This window comes from Lissotriton vulgaris, chromosome 3_1 (assembly GCF_964263255.1).
Source record: "Lissotriton vulgaris chromosome 3_1, aLisVul1.2, whole genome shotgun sequence".
NCBI classification, from domain to species: Eukaryota; Metazoa; Chordata; class Amphibia; order Caudata; family Salamandridae; genus Lissotriton; species Lissotriton vulgaris.
Window position 1 is genome coordinate 1760948736 of NC_141689.1, and position 22374 is coordinate 1760971109.

Below are 22374 nucleotides of genomic sequence, written 5' to 3' on the forward strand. Positions count from 1 at the left end.
GTCACATCCCCTACATTTAACATTGCGGCGGATGCTGCTTCAAGCAGCACCCGCCGCAAGGTTAAAAAGTGCATGTTTACCTTTGCATGCACGAAGTGGCAGGCACCGCGTGGTGCCTGCCGCTTTGTGCACGCAAAGGAAGGGGGGTACCATAGGTACCCCCCATGTGCACCCCCACACCCCCCCTTCACCCCTGGGGGCATGCAACGGGCCCCCAAAGAAAAGACCGTATGCCTTTCCATGGCGGAAATGCCGCCGTGGAAAGGCATAGGACCGCCGCCATCCAAATATGCCTGGCGGTGTCTGATAGACACCGCCAGCCATGTTAGAGCTTTTCCGCCGCGGTCGGAAGGCGACCGCGGCGGAAAAGCTGCGGACAGAAAAAGTATCCCCCAGCCATCCTAATCTGACGGGGGTCTTTTTCTAGTCCGCAGCGGTTAATCCGCATCCTCCAGGCCGGCGGTGGCTTCCGCCGGCCCAGAGGATGCGGATTATCCGCGATCATAATCGGGACCATAGTGTTAAATGAGGCTTTTAACATTAGACTTGGATATAGAAAAAAGGTGCACACCTTTAATTCTCTAAAATGGCTTACAAATACAATACGTAACAAAGGTTGTATTTAGGAATGGTCAGAGGGATACCAGGTATGATTAAATGAAGAGTACATTGTTCCACATTCCTTGTAGTCTTTTGCAGGCCACGCTTTGAACGAAGTGAGCTAGTGCGTTTATTAGAACCCCGTTTAGAGGGCCATGGGGCAAGCAGAAGCTACTGGGCCTAACCATGGATGTTGAGGCTTTTTACTCCTGATGTCCCGGGGCCCGACCTACTATGGATCCTGAGCAATTGAGCCAAGTACCTTTCAGTACTTGACTGTCTGTGGTAGAGCGGGTCAAGCAGTCTAAGACTTCTCGGAGGGAATGACACAGGCTTGCAACTCAAATATGTTCAGCAGCAGAAATAAATATTTATCCAGTCCACTACTTGCTTTTTATGAAAAAGGAGTATTTATATACAAGCACAAAGTAAAATACTGCATTCACAAACAAAAAACACAGTCCCCTGATGTCAGGGCTGAAATGTTTTATAGTCAGGTTCCTGAGTCCCACTCCCTTCTCACCAGTGGTAGTGGTTCTAACTCATTCACTACAGGCACCATTCAGATTAAGTACTAGTAGTAGTCCAAGTCTCAAGTGTCCCACTACGACTCCTAATTAAAGTAAAACATTTTACAGTGCCAAGGCGCTATATGGCAAGCAAGTTCCCCTAGGGCCATCTGACTATAATTTAGTCTCACCCACACCAGTAAGGTCATAACAACTGGAGTCTCTGAGTGTGCCTGCTTCATGGGGACTGAAGCTGCCGCGGCTGTCTCCATTATGTTCTTCACACATGACCCAATAGGAGCATGAGCCAGGTGTCCTCGAATTCCTCACACATGGTCATGTAGAGTCAGCAGCCGGGGGTCCTCAATGCTCCTCCAGTACTGGTAAATTTAATGGGATCCTCTCCACAGGTGGTCAAGGTGAGATGCTCCTGCTGCTGGTCCTCATTTGGGGATTGGGCCAGCTCGGGTCACTAGAATGACCTCCTTCTCATAAACATGTCTTGACCAGACCACCGTCCTTGCCTTATCCCTGTGCCCCAGCCATGCAGGGTCACCGTTTTCACTCTGTACATTAGTTATGCCTGATTGATCCAGCAGAAATCTTTACAGTGGCCCAACCTGGCATACAGGGTCTCAAACTTCACTCTGCACACAGGTTTTGGCCCGATTGGCATTGTAGCAATCTTCACTGTGGCACCACCTGTCATATGGGCTCGCATACTATGCTCTGCCCATGGGTTATGGCCTGATCCACTTGACAGCAATGTTCACGGTGGCCCCAACTGGCCTACGGAGTTGCCAACTACAAATCTGCACATGCGTGCTGATCCAATCAGGGCTGCAAAATTCAGGGCTTACTTAATGGCATCCCTTCTCTGGCGTATGGGGGGGTCACTGACTATTCCCTGCACACAGGCAATGGCCCAATTGGCACAGCAGCCATCTCAAACCTCGCTACAGGGATCCAATCATCAGTAATCCCCCACTGGACCTTTGTCCTTTCAATGCTCTTCTCTTTCTCACAGGGCACGCTAGTCTTGGCAAGCAGGTCGGCACTGGTGCTTCAGGCTCCAGGGCCATGTGGTTTTGGATTCCCCAGTGTGATATCCTTTCACCAACCAGGGAGACTGGCAGGCCTTGGCCCCCAGTTCTGTTTGCAGGCAAAAGCCTTACAGAGTTTCTCGTCTTTGCACAGTCCGAATGACTGCTTGATAGTTGACAGTTTTTGGGGCCTCAATCTCTCCTTCTTACAGTCCATTTTCTGACACTAAATGTGATTTAGAGTCTGAGTATTTGAAGTTTATGTTGGGTTTCTGCTTCCTTTTGCTGTGCCCTTTCCTCTTCCTTGTCCTTACTCCAGAAAGCAGTCTGTCACAGCAGGAGTGACGCCAAATCTGATAGCCCCACAGGACAAGCTGTGTGAGTGACTAGAGGTTCACATCTAGATATCACCCACAGTAATGTTTATCGAAAGATTACACCAGGGCATCAGCCATAGTATTTATGATTCTTTTATTAGCCCCATCTCCTTCCTGAGGTGTGCCCAGGCCTCTTCCCAGTGGCCTCTCTTTAAATGTAAGTGAACCCTTTGAAGTGTACTAAAGAGCTTTGATCTCCCTTCCTCCAGAGTGTGTCCTGCCCCGCTCACAGGAATGCAGCAATCCACAAGTTTGTCTCGAGGGAATTCCTCTACCTCCTCATGTTCCTCCAGTTAGAACCATAATCTTCCATGTATTGTACCAATCACACGTACAGATACACCCAGCGCAATGTATACAATACACAAGCACTGCACAGCACAGCATCATACCTGTATCATCCCTGTATTGTACCATTCACATGCAGTAGCCTTTTACCACTATTAGGGTAGTGCTTTGGGTGCCCCTCAAGGTGCAAAAAGACCGCAATCTGTGAGACAGGTCTATGTCATGGCACACACACATGATCTATGTTCACCAATGATAACAAAATTCAGGATCTAGAAATCATTAGAATTGGGGAACTCAGGCCAAGGGAATGTTTTATTCTGCCTGCAAAAGTTTGGTCACTTCACGTTACTCTTTAATGTGGAAATCCGGCCAAATTCCATAAATCACTGTGTGGCAGAATTTTTCTCCTGTGAGGCTCCAGAGCTGATGAGCATGAGCAAGATTTGGTGCCTCCTTGCCTGATTTTCGAACATGGGCTGTCGCGGGCCGTTGTGGTGAGAGGGTTGCATTTGAGTAGATTTGGTGCCGCACGAGTAGATTTTCTACTCGAGCAGCAGCAAAATCAAATCAAATGGCTGTGTGCTCTTGCACAATGCGTGGTGCTGTTCCTCTAATTTTCAGTGCTGCTTGCGCTACTGCCGCTAAATTACAGCGCGAGCAGCATATTATCCGCCTGTTGACAGAACTCTATGGAATCTCATGGAGTTTTTATTTAACGCCGCGGAATTGGTTGGAGTGAAACTCCTCTAGTTCCACCCTCCCCTAGTACACGTGCATCACCGTATAAGTGCCTTTTCCGTCCCAACAGTGGTTGAACCATGAACTGCTACTGCCCATTAACTTTGTGGTGTCGTTTACAGCCCCTCTGGGAGAGATTTCCTCTTTACAACATTAATTACATCATCCATACATGACCCATGATCACCTATGAAGTAGTGTGTAGGGTCTTACCTGTACTAACTTTGAGGTGTTGGCCTACCAGTGATACAACATTTGTAGTGTACATATTATCATACTGAAATGAAACCACAATTACAATGCAGTCTCACAGAGAAGTGCCAACAGGTTGAACACAGCCGAACTCCATAAAAAGAGCTGAGTGTAGGTCCAAGCCAGGCACCAGAACGAAAAGATTCGGCCTATCACAGTCTAATAAAGGAGTGCATACTGATATTATAGAGTTATTTAGCATTTTTGCTTGAGTGTCTAACCCACGTTGGACCTTTCAGTCCATCCTAGGAGGGCAAAGACTCGACAGGTTGATGTTTGCAAACAACCTCCTACTTTCACGTCTCATCCTACAAAGGACTTCAGAGACAACTATCTGCTTTTAACGACCCTGTGGTGCAGGACACGATTTGGGCACAGACGAAATCATGGCTTCTGGGAGCAGAAATGTGCAATTAACACGAATGAGGGTTTTGAATGAAGCAGGAATCGAAGTGGTATGGGAATATCCATACAGCTTTGCTCTTTCATTCTGATATATATATATATATATATATATATATGACTGGGCCTAGGACTCTGCTCAGAAGGCAAAAGTCTAGACCATCAATGCTGTGTGTTTTTACATCTCTGGGCAGATGGAAAATTGAAGTTGTGCTTTAATTCATTACCACAAAAAGTTCCAGCAATCCTATTATGGCTTTAGAGACAGTGGAGAGCTCTGGTAATCCCATGTATTAATGATGGCGAGTGTTTCCATTGAGCCCTATGCCCAGTGGCCTAATGCAGAGTGTGAGGGGGCGGGGCCCCTGAGTCTCCAGTATCGCACAGGTATTCATTGAAATTTGGCAGAATGGAGGACGTCTGTAGGATTGGGGGACACCTGCAGGGTTGGGGCCCCTGAAGGGTAGGGGCCTTATTCGCCACAAGGGCGGCAGGGGCCTGTGTTTATGTTCACGCTTGGAACTGTATAGTGGCTTTAACCTTCAGAGTGTGTGCACATAAAAACGCTGAACTCGGATTTTGAAATGTTTGATAGGAGACGAGACAGGTTGCTTAAGGACATGGATGCGCGCTCCTTCATGACAGCAGTAAAGGACGACAGTGGATTTATTTGATATTACAAACCAAGATATCATTTCCTAAACTTCAAATTACGGTGTAAGAACTGCCTCTGAAATGTAATGCGACTTAAGAGTTTTCACTCAGATCTTGCACACTGTATGGAAATGAGGCGCCTGCTGCCAGTATGTTGAACAGCTGCTGCGACTAACACATAATTCCTCCTTAAGGCCAAACTGGATGTAGAGGAAAGATGCTGTATTAATTATGAAGCAGGAGGGGTGCCAATAACAGATAACTCATGGATTTTGGTCTGTTGCTGTCAACAATCTGTCATTACAAACCCAGGACACGTGCCTTGTGCAAGATAGGATACCTTATAATTATAAATTCTGTTCTCAGAATAGATATTTGAGGACGCTGAGTGCTAATCAGAATACTTGTACTATCTCTGCAGTAATGCTGCTGTATAATCCAGCTACAGGTCAAGGTATTTTGTACGTATTTTAAAAATAATTTAAGAATGTTTTCCAAATGTGAACATGGTTTGCGTAAATTGTTTTATTATGTCTTGCTTTGCGGACTGATCCCTGAAATACAAAATTAAACATTGCTGAAGGTGGGTGGATTGGAGGGTGTGGACTGAAAGTACACGCATGCCGGCAAAGCATCAGATTATCTAACAGACATTTTGCTGAGTAAAGCAAGGCACAGGTCAGCTATCTGTAACCAATGGGGGATAGCTCTGATGTTGCTGAGGGCAGCCATGTTGTTTTAGATAGATGAGGTGATGAGGTGATATGCCGGGGGCCTGCACTGAGTGAGGAAATAGTCCAGCTGAGCAGGGAACTGATCAGCCAAAAACGGAGTCTCATGCGGCGTTTACTGTTGCAAGTAAGTGGCAGTTCTGTGGCAGGTGAGATATAGGGTGACCAACTGGCATGGGTGCAAATTCAGGACAGTAAGTGTAAAAATTCAGGATAAAGGGTCGAAATTCAGGACAAAATGTTAGGACAAAAACTCAAGACAGGAGGTCAAAATTCAGGACAAAGGGTACGTTTTCCCGACACATCAGAGGAGGTAGTGCAATAGTATATAAGTAAGTAAATAAACAACCACTTAAGTACAGTGAAAATAAGTTTATATGAGGTTGAGGCAATTGTGCACGTCATACGCACAGCTTTAAGCAAATGTGCAGGTCTTTTTTGGTAACACAACTGCCCACACATTTCCAGCTCCCAGAGATAATGCCTGATGCCCGGTCCGGGCAGTCTGGCCTTGCTACCACCCTCCAATGCTGCCCCTCATCTTCACATAGACCATCTCTCAAGTGTATTTAATTTTTTATATAGTACTACTCATCTCAAGTATGTGGGGCAGAGAGTTGCAGTGCGTTCCAACACACACATATTATATAGAGACAATCACTCATACAAATGTGAAAGTCAATGTATAGGAAATGTTGCTTAAGATAATGGGGCTTACAACGTGTAATGATACTTTCATCCATTATTCAGACTTTCACCATTCATTCTGTCCTTCCATCTGTGTGCCCATCCATGTGCATATTCAACCATTTACAAGCCTATCCATCATGTATCCTTCCATCCATCATTTCACTCATCCATCCCTCCATCTACCCTTTTGCTCATCCATCCACCCTTTCACCCTAGCCATCCATGCACTCATCCATCCACTCTTCTACCCATCCATCCATTCACTCATCCATCAAGCCATTTACCTATCCAGACATCCTTTCACTTACTCATTCATCCACCCAGTCACTCATTCTTCCACCTGTTCAGTCATCCATTTACCCATCCTCCCTTTCTCTCTCAATTCCCCTTTCACTTAGCCATACATCCTTCCATCCACCCACTTATCCATCTACTCGTCCACTCATGAATTCATCCATTGAACCTATCACTCATCCATCCTTTCACTCATCTATCCATCCTTTCTCTCATCCATCCATCTTTTCACTCCTTCACTCATCTATCCATCCTTTTGTCCATCTACCAGCCATTTCACTCACTCATCCAGCCTTACATCCACCCTTCCACTCATCCATCCATCCATCCATTCACACTTTCACTTATCAATTCATCAATCCAGCCTTTCACTTATCAATTCATCAATCCATCTATCATGTCACTCATCCATCCACCCATTCACTCCTCCATCATCCACCCGTTCACTCATCCAGCCATCCATTTTTTCACTCATCCATCAAGCCATCCATCCATCCATCCCTTCACTTACTCACTCTCCCACCTTTTCACATTAATTATGAGCTGCGCCTTTGTCTGCAGAGTTGCAGACAGAAGAGGCCCATCAAGAACTCCACCCTCGCTGTAGTTCCTAATGCAAGGGGTGGGATGGGGCGGGGTTCACTATACCCCTGCACGTAGGCAATCTGAAAAAGTGGAAGGCATGATTCATGCATGAGTCACAGTGCCTGGACGTAGGGCGACTGTGACATGGTTTTGTTTCCAGAGCTTTAAGTGGGATGAAAAAACTAGGGGGCCTCTCCAAAAGGGTGTTCGATGTAATTAAGAGCGTGGCTTAAAAACGCATAAGCTACAAATCTGTGCTTACTATAATGTGCGGCCCGACTGGTATTTTTGTTTGCATCCACATATATAATACAACAAGTAATGTTACACCTAGAACAAGTAAAGTTACACCTACAAGTCAGAACTATTGGCTTTATCAATGGTTGTTAGTTGTATAAAATAAAAAAGCAGCAACCATGGCTTCTTTGAATATAATATTGAAAATGCGTCAGTTCTAAAAACGATGAGACTCTGAGAGACCTATAATCCTTTCCTTTGAACATCTTTTACCCCTTCCTTTGATTGATTAGATTCTCACCTAGCAGTAGCATGGGCGTTTTTACACTTCCATGTGACCAAATGCCCTGCCCTGGACCGAGGCTGGAGGAGGCCACCACATGCTGTGCCAGCACAGACTGACCCATTGTCATGCTGTACGTGGCAATCATCCCCACACAGAATGATGATGGGCGGGGTGGGGCTGCTCTTGTGCTCCCAGGAGGAGTACGAGGGGCCCTATCAGGGAGCTGAGGCCTTTCGCAGGGGAACAGCTCTGTTCCCTGAAAGGTCCAAAATTACGGACAAAAGGCGTCCGTAAATGGGATCCTCACAGACAACGGACGTGAGGTCCAATTTACGGACGGTCCATGAAATTTACGGACGGTTGGTCACCCTAGTGAGATATAGCTTTGACATTGGCACAGAGCAAAGAATCGGTTAACGGAGCAAGGAATGGCTTGCGGTCACTAGCAAGTGAGCATGTGGCCAATTGCACCCTCTCTGGACTCAAAGTCCATAGTGCTGGTCTGTTTTCAGGCGGACTTTAGGGATAGGCAAGTCTCATCTATACATTTACCTGTACAGAGAGACAGCCATCTATGCCCTCTCTCTCATTTATACCTCATTTATACATACATTTATTTATAGGGCCTCGAGGTGCAGAGAAAATTGAAAGGAAGTCGAGCTAGGGAGTGCCACCTGCTCATTTCCCTAAAGAATTTCGGATTGTGGGAGGAGATGAACACCGGGGTTCAAGACATAGTGTTGCTGAGAGATGGACCTTGGCGCTTTCTGACTCCAGGGCAGCAGGACTTTGGCTTCCTTGCCTGTCCATAGGATCCTGGTGTGACTGCTCAAGTGAGTCAGAAGTATTCTAGCTACAATTAGGTTTGTACATGTTTTTGATTATGTTAGGGACACCATACACAACCTGTATTTAAGGTATCTTTCACCCAAGGATTTCTGAGGAGGAAACATAAGTGCCTGTAGCAGCCAGCCAGACCCAAGGCAAGGGCAATAAACATTCTCATGCATGCAGGCATGCATTCACATATCCATTAACTCCTGTCAAAGTGTTTCTTCAGTTGCCGATATTCTTCATTCATTGAGTCTGCGGTGACTGTATCATGGTCCCTAATACGGTTGATAAATGCCTTGCTCAAAAGGCTAAAGAAGCTTTCTGAGTATCATATAATGGTGATAGGGACTGAAGAACCGGGTTTTAGAACCCAGCGGCGCCAGGGGAAACACCCAAAGTCTTCGAGTTCACCTGTCTTAGAATACAGAAACACGGGACACTTCTCAGTGACGTCAAAAATCAAATTTATTGGCTGCAACCAGGAACAGAACTTCTACGAAGTACGACACAAGTAGGTTCGCTAGAATCTGCTCAATTTTCGTAGAGCGAGACTCCGTCTTTTATGCCAAAAATCACATTCCTGACAAACACCCATTATTTACAAACTATCCAATCACAGGTGGCATTGCAAAAGGTATCGCATAACGACAAGCCCACTTTTCAGTTGTCCAGCCCGCCATCAATTACACGGGAAAGCCCAACATTCTTGCTCGGACAGGCCGGATGAACCCATAATAAAAGACCACAAACCAAACCATAAATAGGCCATAAAAGAAGGAACAGAAACAGATGTGAAGCAAGATAGAAGGGTGTGTGCGTGTACCATAAATACAGCAATGTCCTGCGCTTTGATCTTTATCTTGACCAGCTACCGGACAAGGAACTGGCTCAGCAAGGTTAGCTTCAGGCAACGGAGTTAGTTCGCTCGGGTCATCTAAAAGTCAGCTAAAGGTGTACGTGTCCCAAAGACTCGTTTGGCCGTAGTCATCGGCCTATGTGAGGGCAAACACAAAATGGCTGCCGTACACAAAATGGAACCTGAAGGTTCAGAACGAAATCCCTAAATACGTAGTGAATCCATCAATCGAACATGACGAAAACACTCTTACTTACCGCACTCGTCATTTGCGGTTTGCTACTACCAAAATCGTAACGATACCATGACCTTTATGGAACAGGTTCAGAATCACGGAACCTCAGACCCTCCTTTTGCCCTTACATAGGCAATAACCTAAACTCACGTCAGTCTGAATCCAGGTCTATATTCATCAGGTCATCAAGATGTTGCTGTAGCATCATCCTAGTACTTAGTAGCTCTCTCTGGACAGGTCTCCTCGCACACGAAGTAGCACAAAGGCCACACATAGCAGGAGCACACTGTACGCAAAGACAGAACAGGAAAAGAATAGCTAAAACCATCCCAATGATCATCAGAATCTTCCATCCCCAAGTGGATAACAATCCCCAAAACCATCCCATTAACGACCAATCTCCTTCATCCACATGTATAGACTCGGAGATCTTATGTAGCTTGGAAATGGCCTGGTACACTGTCGGGGCGTTGTCTGGAACGAAAATGCAGCAGCTCGATTGAATCAGTTTACATACCCCTCCTCTATCTGCAAGTATAACGTCTAATGCAACTCTGTTCTGAAGAGTCATAAGATGATCCAACTGGAGCTCAGCAGTCAGGTTACTAAGGGCACCGGCAGTTTCAACTATGGTGGACTCAACCACTCTTGTCAATTGCCGTATGTTCCTGCTGTTGACCATAGGTCCCCAAAACGGCAGAAAACCCTTCAGAAAATCTCCCAATTCTTGCCCAGCAGTATCTTCCTTACTGAAGACACCTCTAACAACTCTCCTCCTATGGTAATCTGCCGCAGCTGTATACGTAGGAGGCAACAGGAACGAGACATAACATGTGCCCAAAAAATCAGGGGGCAACCATGTGTATGCTCTATCGGGACAAACAAAATAGGTACCCTTAGCTGCTAAAAACGATGGGGAAGTCTGGGACGCAAAAACATACGTCTCAGTGCAGATACTCTTCCCTAACTGAGCACTCTGATTCTTGCCATTACCTTGCAGACACAAATGACCACGATGGGGTACGATCCAAATCGGAGAAGATCTTTTTGCTCGCTGGTTTCCACTCAGACTAACACCATTTCCAGTCACGTTCCATCCAATATACGCTAGTGTCTCATCTTTCTGGATAGTCTCATAGGAGTTAATTCCTCTAATCATGTCTACTATTCCCTTAACTAGAGCACTATTCTTCGGATTGTCTTTCACAGAACGCAGGGGGTAAACTTCACGAGCATAGATAAACATCGTTCTGTATGTCCACACAGAACCATTATAACTAAATGGTAGGACCAGGTAAGGAATACCTTTATCAGTAGTATGAGGCATAAGACCACACACCCAACAATTAGCGGTGTTTACTACTAACTGATGCTGATGTAGAAGTTGAACAAAAGAGTTATTAGCAAATTCCAATATTCTAATGGACTCATGTTCTGGCAAAGGATGAAAAGAATGCGAAGACATAGTAGGAAAAGGTATAGGTTGTGTAGTGGGTGCAAACGTCACTTGAAAAGAGAAAATAACATATCCCATCAAAAACATCGTCATGCTAAGTAGCATTAAAAGACACGTTATCAGAAAACATTTTCTACTCATTATTTTACACAATTTTGTCTCAAAGTTCATTTCTTCAACAGCTCTCTCCATCTCAAAAAACTCCATCCTCTAAACATGCTGTTCGCGGCAGTTAGTTCTATTCGCTCAAGTGTACCTCTGAATGTTCCAGGGAACGCCCTAGAACAAACCAGAACTGTCGACCTTGTGTCTTCCAGCCGCACACTCTGAGTCTTTATACCGCGACCCTACAGCTGAACCCGGATGGCGGTTCGAAAAACAAAAATCGGTCAAAACTGTTTCTCAGATAAGAGAGCGCAGTTTCAAAAATAGCAAGAAAAAGAATTTATTTGTTTATTTGTCCATCGACTCTCGGTCATAAATTATAGCTGCCTTTATCAGGCAATGTCTGTTCACGAAACAATAGCTCAGGTTCAGTAGTGTCCAGTCGAACTGATGGAGGCACAGCTTCTTGCAAAAGGTTGTCGTTTTCATGCTCAGAACTTGTCCCAATTAAACGTGCATCGCTGAACGGCACAAAACGGGGCACAGTCTCAGTCTCTGAATCGGCTACACCCTCCTGGACCCACCGGTCATACGGCAGAGGCAAAGGGGCTCTCTTACAATGTACGCCGTGGATCCAGTTCTTTTAACCGTGCACTCTTACTGCAGTCCGCGTTGACAACAAAACTTGGAATGGGCCGGTCCAGCGGGGCTGATCATTCTTTGTCTGCTGAAAATTCCGAACTAGGACCCACGAGTCAGGATCGATGGCGTGTCCTGGATCTGCAGATGCTTGCGGCAATGTTTCATGATCCTGTTGATGTAAGACACGCAATTTAGCCGTCAATTCATACAGATAGTCAAGCAGTACAGGATGTTCAATCTTGCTAAACTTTGTCTGCCTCGGCACTCCCCAGATATTTGCCGGGCGACCAAAAACGATCTTGTATGGACTAAGGCCCACTCGAGAATGTTCTGTCGTTCTGGTTGATAAAAGTGCCAATGGCAAAGCATCGGGCCATTGGAGACCAGAGCTCGCCTGAATCTTGGCTAATTTCAGTTTTAGGGGGGCCATTATAACATTCAACCAAGCCTGCAGTTTGGGGGTGATTTGCAGCGTGGAACTTCTGTCTGATGACTAAACCTTCACATACTCTCTTCATCACTTGATCCACAAATTCACTCCCATTATCACTCCACACCATTCTCGGCAAACCATACCTAGGGAAAAATTCCTTAACTAGGGTTTTAGCTATGGACAAGGCAGTATTATCTTTCAGGGGGTATGCTTCTACCCATCTCGAAAAGGCACAAACAACCACAAGGACGTACTTCAGGTTGTTACATCTCTCCATATGAATGAAATCTAATTGCATAACCTCGAACGCATACGTCGGAGGTGCAAAATGACCAGCTGGAGTTGGAGTTCCCTTGCCAGGATTAATCATCAGACAAACCATACAATTTTTGACCAAATTCTCTGCACACTTAGGAATTCCAGCATTCTGCCATACTGGAGCCAACAACTTACAAATCCCTTTCACACTAATGTGAGCCCTTCCATGTGCCATTGTAACCACTGCAAGCACATACGCATCAGGTAACAACCATCGCTGATGCTCTGACAACTCAATCCAACAACCATTCAAATCCAATTTACCCATACTCTCTCTCCATACACTCAATCCTTTCTCTGTAGCTTCAGCCTGAATTGACTTCACGCTCTCTATCGTATCTTCACACATTCCTCTATCCGGAACCCATCTTGCTGGACCCGCGACATACATTCGACTCATCACATCTTCCGCCGTTTCTTTCGCAACTTCATCTGCAAACGCATTACCACGACCAACGTCATCCGTAACCTTTTTATGTGCACTGCATTTCACGATCGCAACTTGCAATGGTAACGTAAGTGACTCAAGAAGTTCATTCTCCAACTGACCATGCTGGATTTTTGCACCATGAGACGTGAGGAACCCACGTTCCTTCCACAAGCCACCAAAACTGTGAGCCACACCAAACGCATACTGGCTATCAGTATACACAGTCACTCTCTTTCCTTTCGACAACACACACGCTCTTGTCAATGCAATCAACTCTGCTGCTTGAGCTGAATTATGTGGGATACGTGCAGCTTCAACAATCGTATGCAAAGTCGTAACAGCATATGCCGCAGTCGTATCACCATTCGGAAGCTTGAAGCACGAACCATCTACCCATAAGGTACCATCACACTTTGCAAGAGGAGTATCTCTAAGGTCTATTCTACCCTTTGTTTCCTCCTCTGTCCTAAGAAAGCAATGATGCTGTTCAGAAACATCTGTCTCTACAGAAATCGGCAACAACGTGGCTGGATTCAACGTGTTGCATCGCTTTATATGTACATGACACGCCAAAAGTGTCAACTCGTAACCTGACAATCTAGCACTAGTTAAGTGCTGTGTCTTAGTCCTGTTTAACAAAGTATCCACTGCATGTGGAACCATCACAATCAACGTATTATCCATTACCAAACCAGCAGACTGTCGAATAGAAACAGCCACTGCCGCTGTAGCTCTCAAACAACTCAGCAATGCTCTAGCTACCGGATCCAAGGTCGACGAAAAATACGCACATGGACGTTGTGTATCATCGAACTGCTGTGTCAGGACTGACAATGCACATCCCTCTCTCTCGTGGACATAGAGTGTAAAAGGCTTACTGTAGTCGGGAGTACCCAACACAGGAGCCGAACACAACGCATCACGCAATTCAGAAAAACTCTTCTGGCATTCGACAGTCCAAGGAAGAGGATTCGGAGTATCCTAACAGTAAGCGCTAACAAAGGTTTTGCAAGAAAAGAAAGATTCGGAATCCACTGTCTACAGTATGAAGTAATACCCAAGAAAGCACACACTTCTCTCTGTGTGGTTGGCACATTCATTTTCGCAATCGCTTGAATTCGTTCTGGGGTCAATCTTCTTCCCTCCTTCGATAAGAGATGACCTAAGTAGGTCACTTCTTGTCGACAATACTGCAACTTCGAAAGAGACACTTTATGGTGGAAGTCAGACAAATGTTGCAACAAAGACAAAGTAGCTTCTTTACAAATCTCCTCATTATCAGCAGCAACTAACAAATCGTCGACATACTGAATAAGAGCAGCACCATCCTGTAAGACAATCGTATCCAGCTGTGTTTTCAAAGCCTGGACTCTCACAATAACCCTGAGGAGCGCGCTTGAACCGGAAACTTCGGCCTCCTAAAGAGAAGCCAAAAATATCTCTACTCTCTTCGGCAATCGGGATGCTGAAGAAAGCATTCTTCAAATCAATCACCGAAAACCAGGTAGCTGAAGCAGGAATCATAGTCAGCAAAGCAGTAATATCTGGGACAACCGGAAACTGCGGTACGACGATCTTGTTGACTTCGCGGAGATCGATCACAAACCTATACACAGGCGGTTGCGAAATATCAGTACGTTTCAGAACAGGCAAAACCGGGCTATTGCACACATTACCTCTTGTTTCTTCAATCACACCTTTCTCAATCAGATCATAGATGATTGCTAAAAGTGCTCTTTCACCATCACTAGAAATCCTATATTGGGGAATACGTGGCAATCTAGCATTCGCTTTCAGCGTCACAATATATGGTGGAATCTCCAAAAGACCCACATCATTTGGACCAGTAGCCCAAAGAGTACCAGGGAGAGAACGCAATTCCGGTGGAAGTCGATCCTTAGACAAACACATCGGAGAGACCACTCTCTTACCCAATGTAAGCTGTACTCCTGAAGGAGAACGATGTAGTGCCGCATACAATCTCTTCAACAAATCCAATCCCAACAAATTCTCACCACAACCTGCCGTTGGAATAAGGGGTGCTTCAAATTCGCAAGGTCCAACAGAAAGAGACAAAGGACTAGAAACCGGATTACAAACTGGGGCGCCAGAAAAACCTACTGAAACATTCGTCAAGCCAGACAAAGGTGCACCAGGGATTTTAGAGTGCATGATAGAACTCTTCGCAGCACCAGTATCCAAAAGAAAAGGCTCTGACACACCTGATGTAATCACCTCTACATAAGGTCCACTCTGATCTACTGGAACTGACACAACTCCCTCTCTTTGTCTATGGCTGTCCTAGCAATCATTACCGTCAATATTCTCACCTTCGAGGTAGTAGTTGTCAGCATAGTACTGAGGCGACCTACCAGACGCAACATTCTGTTGATCAAAGTAATTCATCGTATTCTGTGGAGGAAAGGACCGTGCATTCTGAGGGAACACACCACGTCCTCTACCTCTAGGAGCTTGCTGAACACCTCGACCTCTCACACCAGAAGCACCATTCGTATGCTGTAACAGAACCGGACAACTATTCTTGAAGTGACCCTCTTCTTTACAATACGCACACTGGTTAGGGCCTACAGGAAAACGCAGTTGAGAAGATTCGTACCTTTGCAAACCTCTCTGAAACTGCTGAGGTTGCTGATAGTCACGCTGATTATTACGAGGCGGATACGCTTGCTGCAAAAGAACCTTCGTCTTCAAATCTTTAGTCTTTCTATCTGCTTTATCTTTCTCATCCTTATCCCTATTCTCATAATATTGTGCAGTAGCCAATATCTGCGCTGACGAAGAAACAGCCCATGAACTCTCTGAATCCTTCAACTTAGTACACAACTCGGGAAGCAAGTTATGCACAAACTTATCGACAAACAACCGTTGGCCACCTTCCGTGCTCATATCTTGACCACTATGGTCGATAAAGTCTCTTCAAACCTAGTGAAGAAATCAGACACACTTTCATCTTTCTTCTGCTTACATGCAGACAACTTATCCCAATTTACTCGCATAGCAGGCATTAAAGTCTTCATATAAGTAATTATCCTACCGGGGAGTTCTGCAACTAAAGGCTCAGGTTTTGCCCCTCCACCTTGAAGACCATCTGCGGCAGTAATATTATTCCATGTATCACCTAACTCCTGTGCATGATCCACATGACGAATCATACCCCATAAGGGCTGAGGGACCACATTCCCAAACAACATATCTATATCGGCTAGGTTCCTAATACACAAGTCTTCTGTCTGTGACAATTCCTTATAGTACCCTGCAGGATTTTTACGGGGGTCAGGTAAAGTCTGCTTAAGAACCAAAACTTTCAACTTCGAGACCCACTATCGTACCCCTGTACACGGAACAACTATAACAGAGTATGTCCCAACTCACCATCTTCCCATTCCTCGGGGAGGAAAGTACACATCATGTCGAAGACATACCTTTGCTTTGGTGCTTCCCATTGATGGAAGCCATCCATAACCAACTCTAAATCATATCTCGAAAAATTAGTAACCCATTTACGCGCCAAATGATCCAACACTGCCCGTTCTTCAGGACCAGGCATTTGGCTACGTGACTGTTTACGGGCAGAAACAGGGGTCATACTCAATGACCCAAAGCAAGGAGACAAAAGACCAGTAACAGTATCGGTCATGCTCTGTCGAACAGAAGGAGAAGTTGTCACAAGAACAGGATGAAAAACAGGATGAGACAAAGTATACTTAGAAGTAGTGTCAGAAGGAGTATCAGAGGAAGTAGGAAACACAGGAGACAAAGTCGTAGGAATTGGAGGCGGAACAGATAACAAAGTCGGCGGCCCTTGAGAAGGCTGCGCCAAAGGAGTAGGAGCCACCTGAAGAGGAGCTGGCGGCTGTGCAATAACAGGAGGCAAAGCAACTGGAGGTTGCGGAACTAAAGGTTGCGGAGGTGCTGTAGCACTCTGCACATAAGGAGGTGGCGAACTTAACAAATGGGACATCAACAGATCCTTTTCAGGGTCCTTCGTTGCACCCTGTTGAAGAGGTGACAAAGCTGGATAACATTTATCGATGGCCATTTTACGTTGCCTGTGCAACTGCTCACTCGCTTGTTCTTCTTCATTATCTTTAAACTGTATAGCAGCCTGCATTATCGATATACCTTTCTCTCTTTTATTTCTCTTCGCTAGTTTAATTTCTTTCTGTTTGGCTTCCTTTCGCCGAAGGTGGAAAGAGTCAAACATCGCTGGCCGGGCTTTCTTCTTAAATAGTTTAACTTCCAGATTATCTAAAATCTCTGTGTCATAACTACCATATTGGGGCCACTTTAGGACACCATCCTTTCTAGTGTAGCGGATCCACACTTACATTATACGTAATGGGGCCCACACCATGTTTCGAATACAGCTCATAGGTCGGAGTTCCAACCAGAGGTATCGGACACAAATCCTCCAATCGGGAATCCCTGTTACAACCACAACAAAATATCTTTCCAAGTCTTCTAAGACCAGGCATCTTCGCTCACTAGTGTAGCTTCAAACTTCAAGGGATTATCAAACTCGATAGTCTCGCAAATACATGAGTCCCTCGGCTTTGGCACTCGCAAGTTCCAAATCAAAGATCCCGAAGGATACCCAAAAACTAAGGACTGGGAGACGCTCCACTCGTACTTAACTGAGGTATCGATCACATCACCAGAAGACCCGTCTATCGTCTCGCTCTACAAATCGTCAAAGGGTCCAAGACAGGGCGACAGTCAGGGCAGCAGTCCTTCGTAGCCGTCGGAAAGCGTGTAACCTCGCAGCAAATACTTTCGGACCACGACGACATACAGGGGTCGATGAAGTGGTTGGCCTTCCTCCAGAATTTTCTCTCGAAGCTCCTCGCGATCTTCAGGATTGGACCGGTACCACTGAAGTCGCCCCACTTTGGGCGCCAACTGAAGAACCGGGTTTTAGAACCCAGCGGCACCAGGGGAAATGCCCAAAGTCTTCGAGTTCACCTGTCTTAGAATACAGAGACACAGGACACTTCTCGGTGACGTCAAAGATCAAATTTATTGGCTGCAACCAGGAACAGAACTGCTACGAAGTACGACACAAGTAGGTTCGCTAGAATCTGCTCAATTTTTGTAGAGCGAGACTTCGTCTTTTATGCCAAAAATCACATTCCTGACAAACACCCATTATTTACAAACTATCCAATCACAGGTGACATTGCAAAAGGTATTGCATAACGACAAGCCCACTTTTCAGTTGTCCAGCCCACCATCAATTACACGGGAAAACCCAATATTCTGGAAGAATCAGGGCGGGATCAGGGTCCGTAGGGCTTGTTCCCGATAGCCTTAGTGTCATATTCTTTACCAGCCCCTTCGCTTCTATCCATTTCCTTAATGGACTTTTATCAATTAGAATCTTCTTAGTAATCGCTATATTGTTAGTAATCTGGCGATTTAAGGTAGTGTTACCTTTCCCCCCCTTTTTAGCCTTTGCTTTGGTTTTAAGTTTCCGTCTTCTGGTCGCCAAAGATCTAGTAGTAACTTCAGATGAGTCGACGATCTCTTCTTCTGTTTCCATTTCATATTCATCGTGAGACCCCTGATCTCCGGTACCCTCATCCGTTACCCCTAGAGTATTGGTGATCTCTTCATTTGTTTTATCAATGGCTGTGTTTTATACATTTTAAGTAACATTAGCTGACCCAGGGTCACAGATGGTTAATAATGGTTGTGCAGAGTCAGACGTCTTGCTCCCATTAGAAATCGCGTTGTTTGCTGTTATATTTTCTTCATTTTCTTCATTTATCAGTTTCTTTTTTTTAATCAACTCTGAGTCTGAGTCGTTGACTGTTACATGATTGTTTGTGTGCCTATTGTCATTTCTGGCTTCGACTGCGCTACCTGCGGCACTTGAGCTAGCCGGGATACATGCAGAACCAGTCTCATTTACTTCAACAACCTCACCTCCTTTCTGGCAGCCCGCTGAACCCCCCATTTTGATTTTCTGCTTTACAGTAAGTTTAGTCGATTTTTTTAGAGAAAGGTTAGTGGCAGTCAACACTGGGGGGTGGATTATCGGCTTACCGGTAATTGTTCCTGCTTCGTTTTTATCCATGTCTTGTCAGTCTGCACCCCGGTAGATGGTGTAGTGCCGATTGGGTTTTCTCTCATGTCGCCCAGTGGTGTCTCGTCTCCCAAATCCGCAGAAGCTGCAGAAGCCGTAGAAGCAGCGGAAGCCGTGGGAACTGCATGAGCCACGGAGGTCGGCATAGTCTCCAATGCCGTAATTCCTGTCTCGGGAAAAGGAGGGGGAGGTGCCCCCCCGGCCGCCCCGGTTATTGGAGTAGCTGTCATCAGCGTCGCTGCAGCACCGTTGGAAGAAGAGAGGGGACAGAAGGGGCAGTAGCGGCGGCAGCAGTAGTCTTGGTGTTTCTAGCTGCTCGTGCCGGACCTTTCGGAGACATCACGATTAGCCGCCAGGCGCGAATTGCCGGTGCAAGACCTGTCCAGCCGACCTCAGAACTATGGAGCTGGTTGCGGATCGTGTCCCTGATCGAATGCTTGAATGCCCGGGAGAAATTCAACAACCAGAGCATTGGTAACGTCGTGAAGAATTTAATTTATAAACTGCTTGCTGGCTGTAGATTACAGGTTATCCGTCGCCTAATCATGCCGTCTCAATTCGTTCTCTCTAGTGCCGTTTCGGAGGGGTTGAGGAGCTCCAGGTTAGCTGCTGCTGGTCCGCGTCCTCACTCCGCCATCTTGGACCGCCGGCGCCTCCCTGATCCCGCCCTGATTCTTCCAGTCTGCCTCACTTCCCCAGAGAACAATACTGCTCAAGAACCATCTAAGACACTAACAAAAGTAATACTTGAACATGATATGACGCCCACCTGTCGGCCTCAACTTAACACAGCAATTATAGCACCCAGCTGCTCACCTATAATTGCTGAGTCAATTTCAATAGCTACAGATGGAGAGGGGGGAGATAGCGCTAACCAGGTGTCTAATAATAAAAGTGTTATAATGTCATCTATAGCTTCAACCTCAGTCCTATCGGCGATCAACAATAACATCTCATCTCAAGATTTTGAAGAGGAAGATAAACAAGAACCTAACCCCTCTCAATTGGACATTATACTTCAAACCTTAAATAATCAACGCACAGAAGCACAAGAACACTATCTGCAGGTGCGTGAGGACAATAACAAACTCCAGACTACTCTATCAGAATTGACCTCCAACTTCAGTGAGGTTTCACGAGACATTGAGGAACTACAGCACCGAGTTGCCGGTGCAGAAGAAACAGTTTCACGAACACATGTAACAGTAAACATACATGATACCCAGATAGCGACTCTTCAACTAAAGGTTGAGGATTTGGAAAACCGGCAGAGAAGATCGAACCTGAGACTATTTGGGGTGCCGGAAGGTTCGTAAGGTTCAGATCCGAGGGCATTTCTTGTAGGTCTATTACAAAGAGCCTTCCTGGACCTAGCAGACTGGGATTGGGATTCACAAATCCAAAGGGCACATCGTTTACCTCTAATTCAAAAAAACAAGGAGAGTAAATTCCCACGTCCATTTCTCATCTTTTTTGTCAATTTTTTACTGAGACAGGCCGTGTGGCAAAAAGCTCGGCCTTATACACCTATAATAATAGGGAATCTATCACTGTTCGTACGGTCGGATCTCAGTAAAGCCACTATGGACAGACTATGGGAATTACGTAAGCTAATAGACCCAATCAAATCAGTGGGGGGGCAAGCTTTTCTTCAAGAGCCAGCACGTTTAAAAATCATCAAAGATGGGCACACTTATTTTTTCAATGACCCCAAAGAAGCCGAACAATATCTCTCAGGGTTAAGCAAAAGCTAGTCCAAAGATACGCTGATAACTAGTTAGGGGAATTTTTTTTTTTTTTTTTGACTATGCTGATATAATAGTTAAGGTAATGGTTATGGAAACTAAGTCTCAATAGATCAAGAATTTATCGGAAGGGGTGGTGGTGGGGCTCTCCAGGTAGTCTGAAGCAGATGCTGCCTGTTCAACGGCAGCAGCAACTGAAGGGTAGTCCCTTCCCGTTGCGGGTAGGTGACAGGGGGTGGAGGGAGGGAGCCTTAGGCTCTCCGCAAGGGGGTGGGGTTGGAGGGATGGGGAAAAAATGAAAAAACTGTTGGCAACCTGAAGAGAAGACGTATCACAAAAGATAAAATTAAATGCAATCTTACATTTTTTTGTGCAACTCATGTACAAAAAGAACATCCACTTGGTTTTTTTCTATTATGGTTATTTTGCTTTTAAATGCATAAAATAAAGTGCCTTGCCTGGAATGTAGCGGGGCTAAACAGCAAAAATAAACGACGTCTGGTCACAGAAGAGCTGAGATTATATAACCTTCATCTTATGCTGCTGTCTGAAACCCATATTGCCGGCAAGGATAGAAAACTACTTTGTCAATTGGGATACGATATTGTTAGCTGTTCAACCTTTGGGGTAGCAATCCTTAAAGATAAACGATATAAAGCAGAAATCTTGCAAACCAGCCATGATAAAGATGGTAGATGGGCTATTGCCCACTTAAGCATTGAAAATCACAATTATGTTGTCTGTGTGGTGTATGGCCCAAATCTGGATGAACCCAAGGTTTTTGACGATTTGAATGTAAAACTTTTAGATTGGGATGGAGAGCTCATTATAATGGGGGACTTCAACTGCATCATGGATTATCAATTAGATACTACTAAACCTAGGAGCTATCAACGGATGCGGAAAACCAGAGCCTCAATCTTAGAACTTAGCCGCATTCATAACATTAAAGATGCATTAAAGATGCGTGGAGATATATATATTCAAACTCTCCTGGCAACACATATTACTCGGCTCCTTATAAGTTATGCTCTCGGCTAGACATGGCTTTTGCCAGTTCTAACCTTCTTAACAACAGCACAATGGAGGTAGGTCCCCGAATAACATCTGATCACAACCCTATTATACTAATATTTGATACACCACACACACACACTCGCCCTAGACCATTTTCTTTTCCCAGACATTTAACATCAGATCCAGTTTTTATTTCACAGCTAAAAACACACCTTATTGACTTTATAGAAATCAATCAGAACTCTGCTACATGTAATATGGTTTGGGACGCTTGCAAGGCAAGTATTCGGGGGTTTACCCAAGAATATGTGTTCAGACAAAACTCCGAACTACGCAAACTTAATAAATCTCTGATCTCTAGTATCGTTGCTCAGGAAACACAATTAGCTACAGCATTACGGCTAAATTTGCCGACGATAACAGAAATAGGTCTTAAGTTAAGTCAATTAAAATCGGAAACGAAAGCAAAGTTTATTAAAAAAAACAGTACCAATCTTCATAAATATAT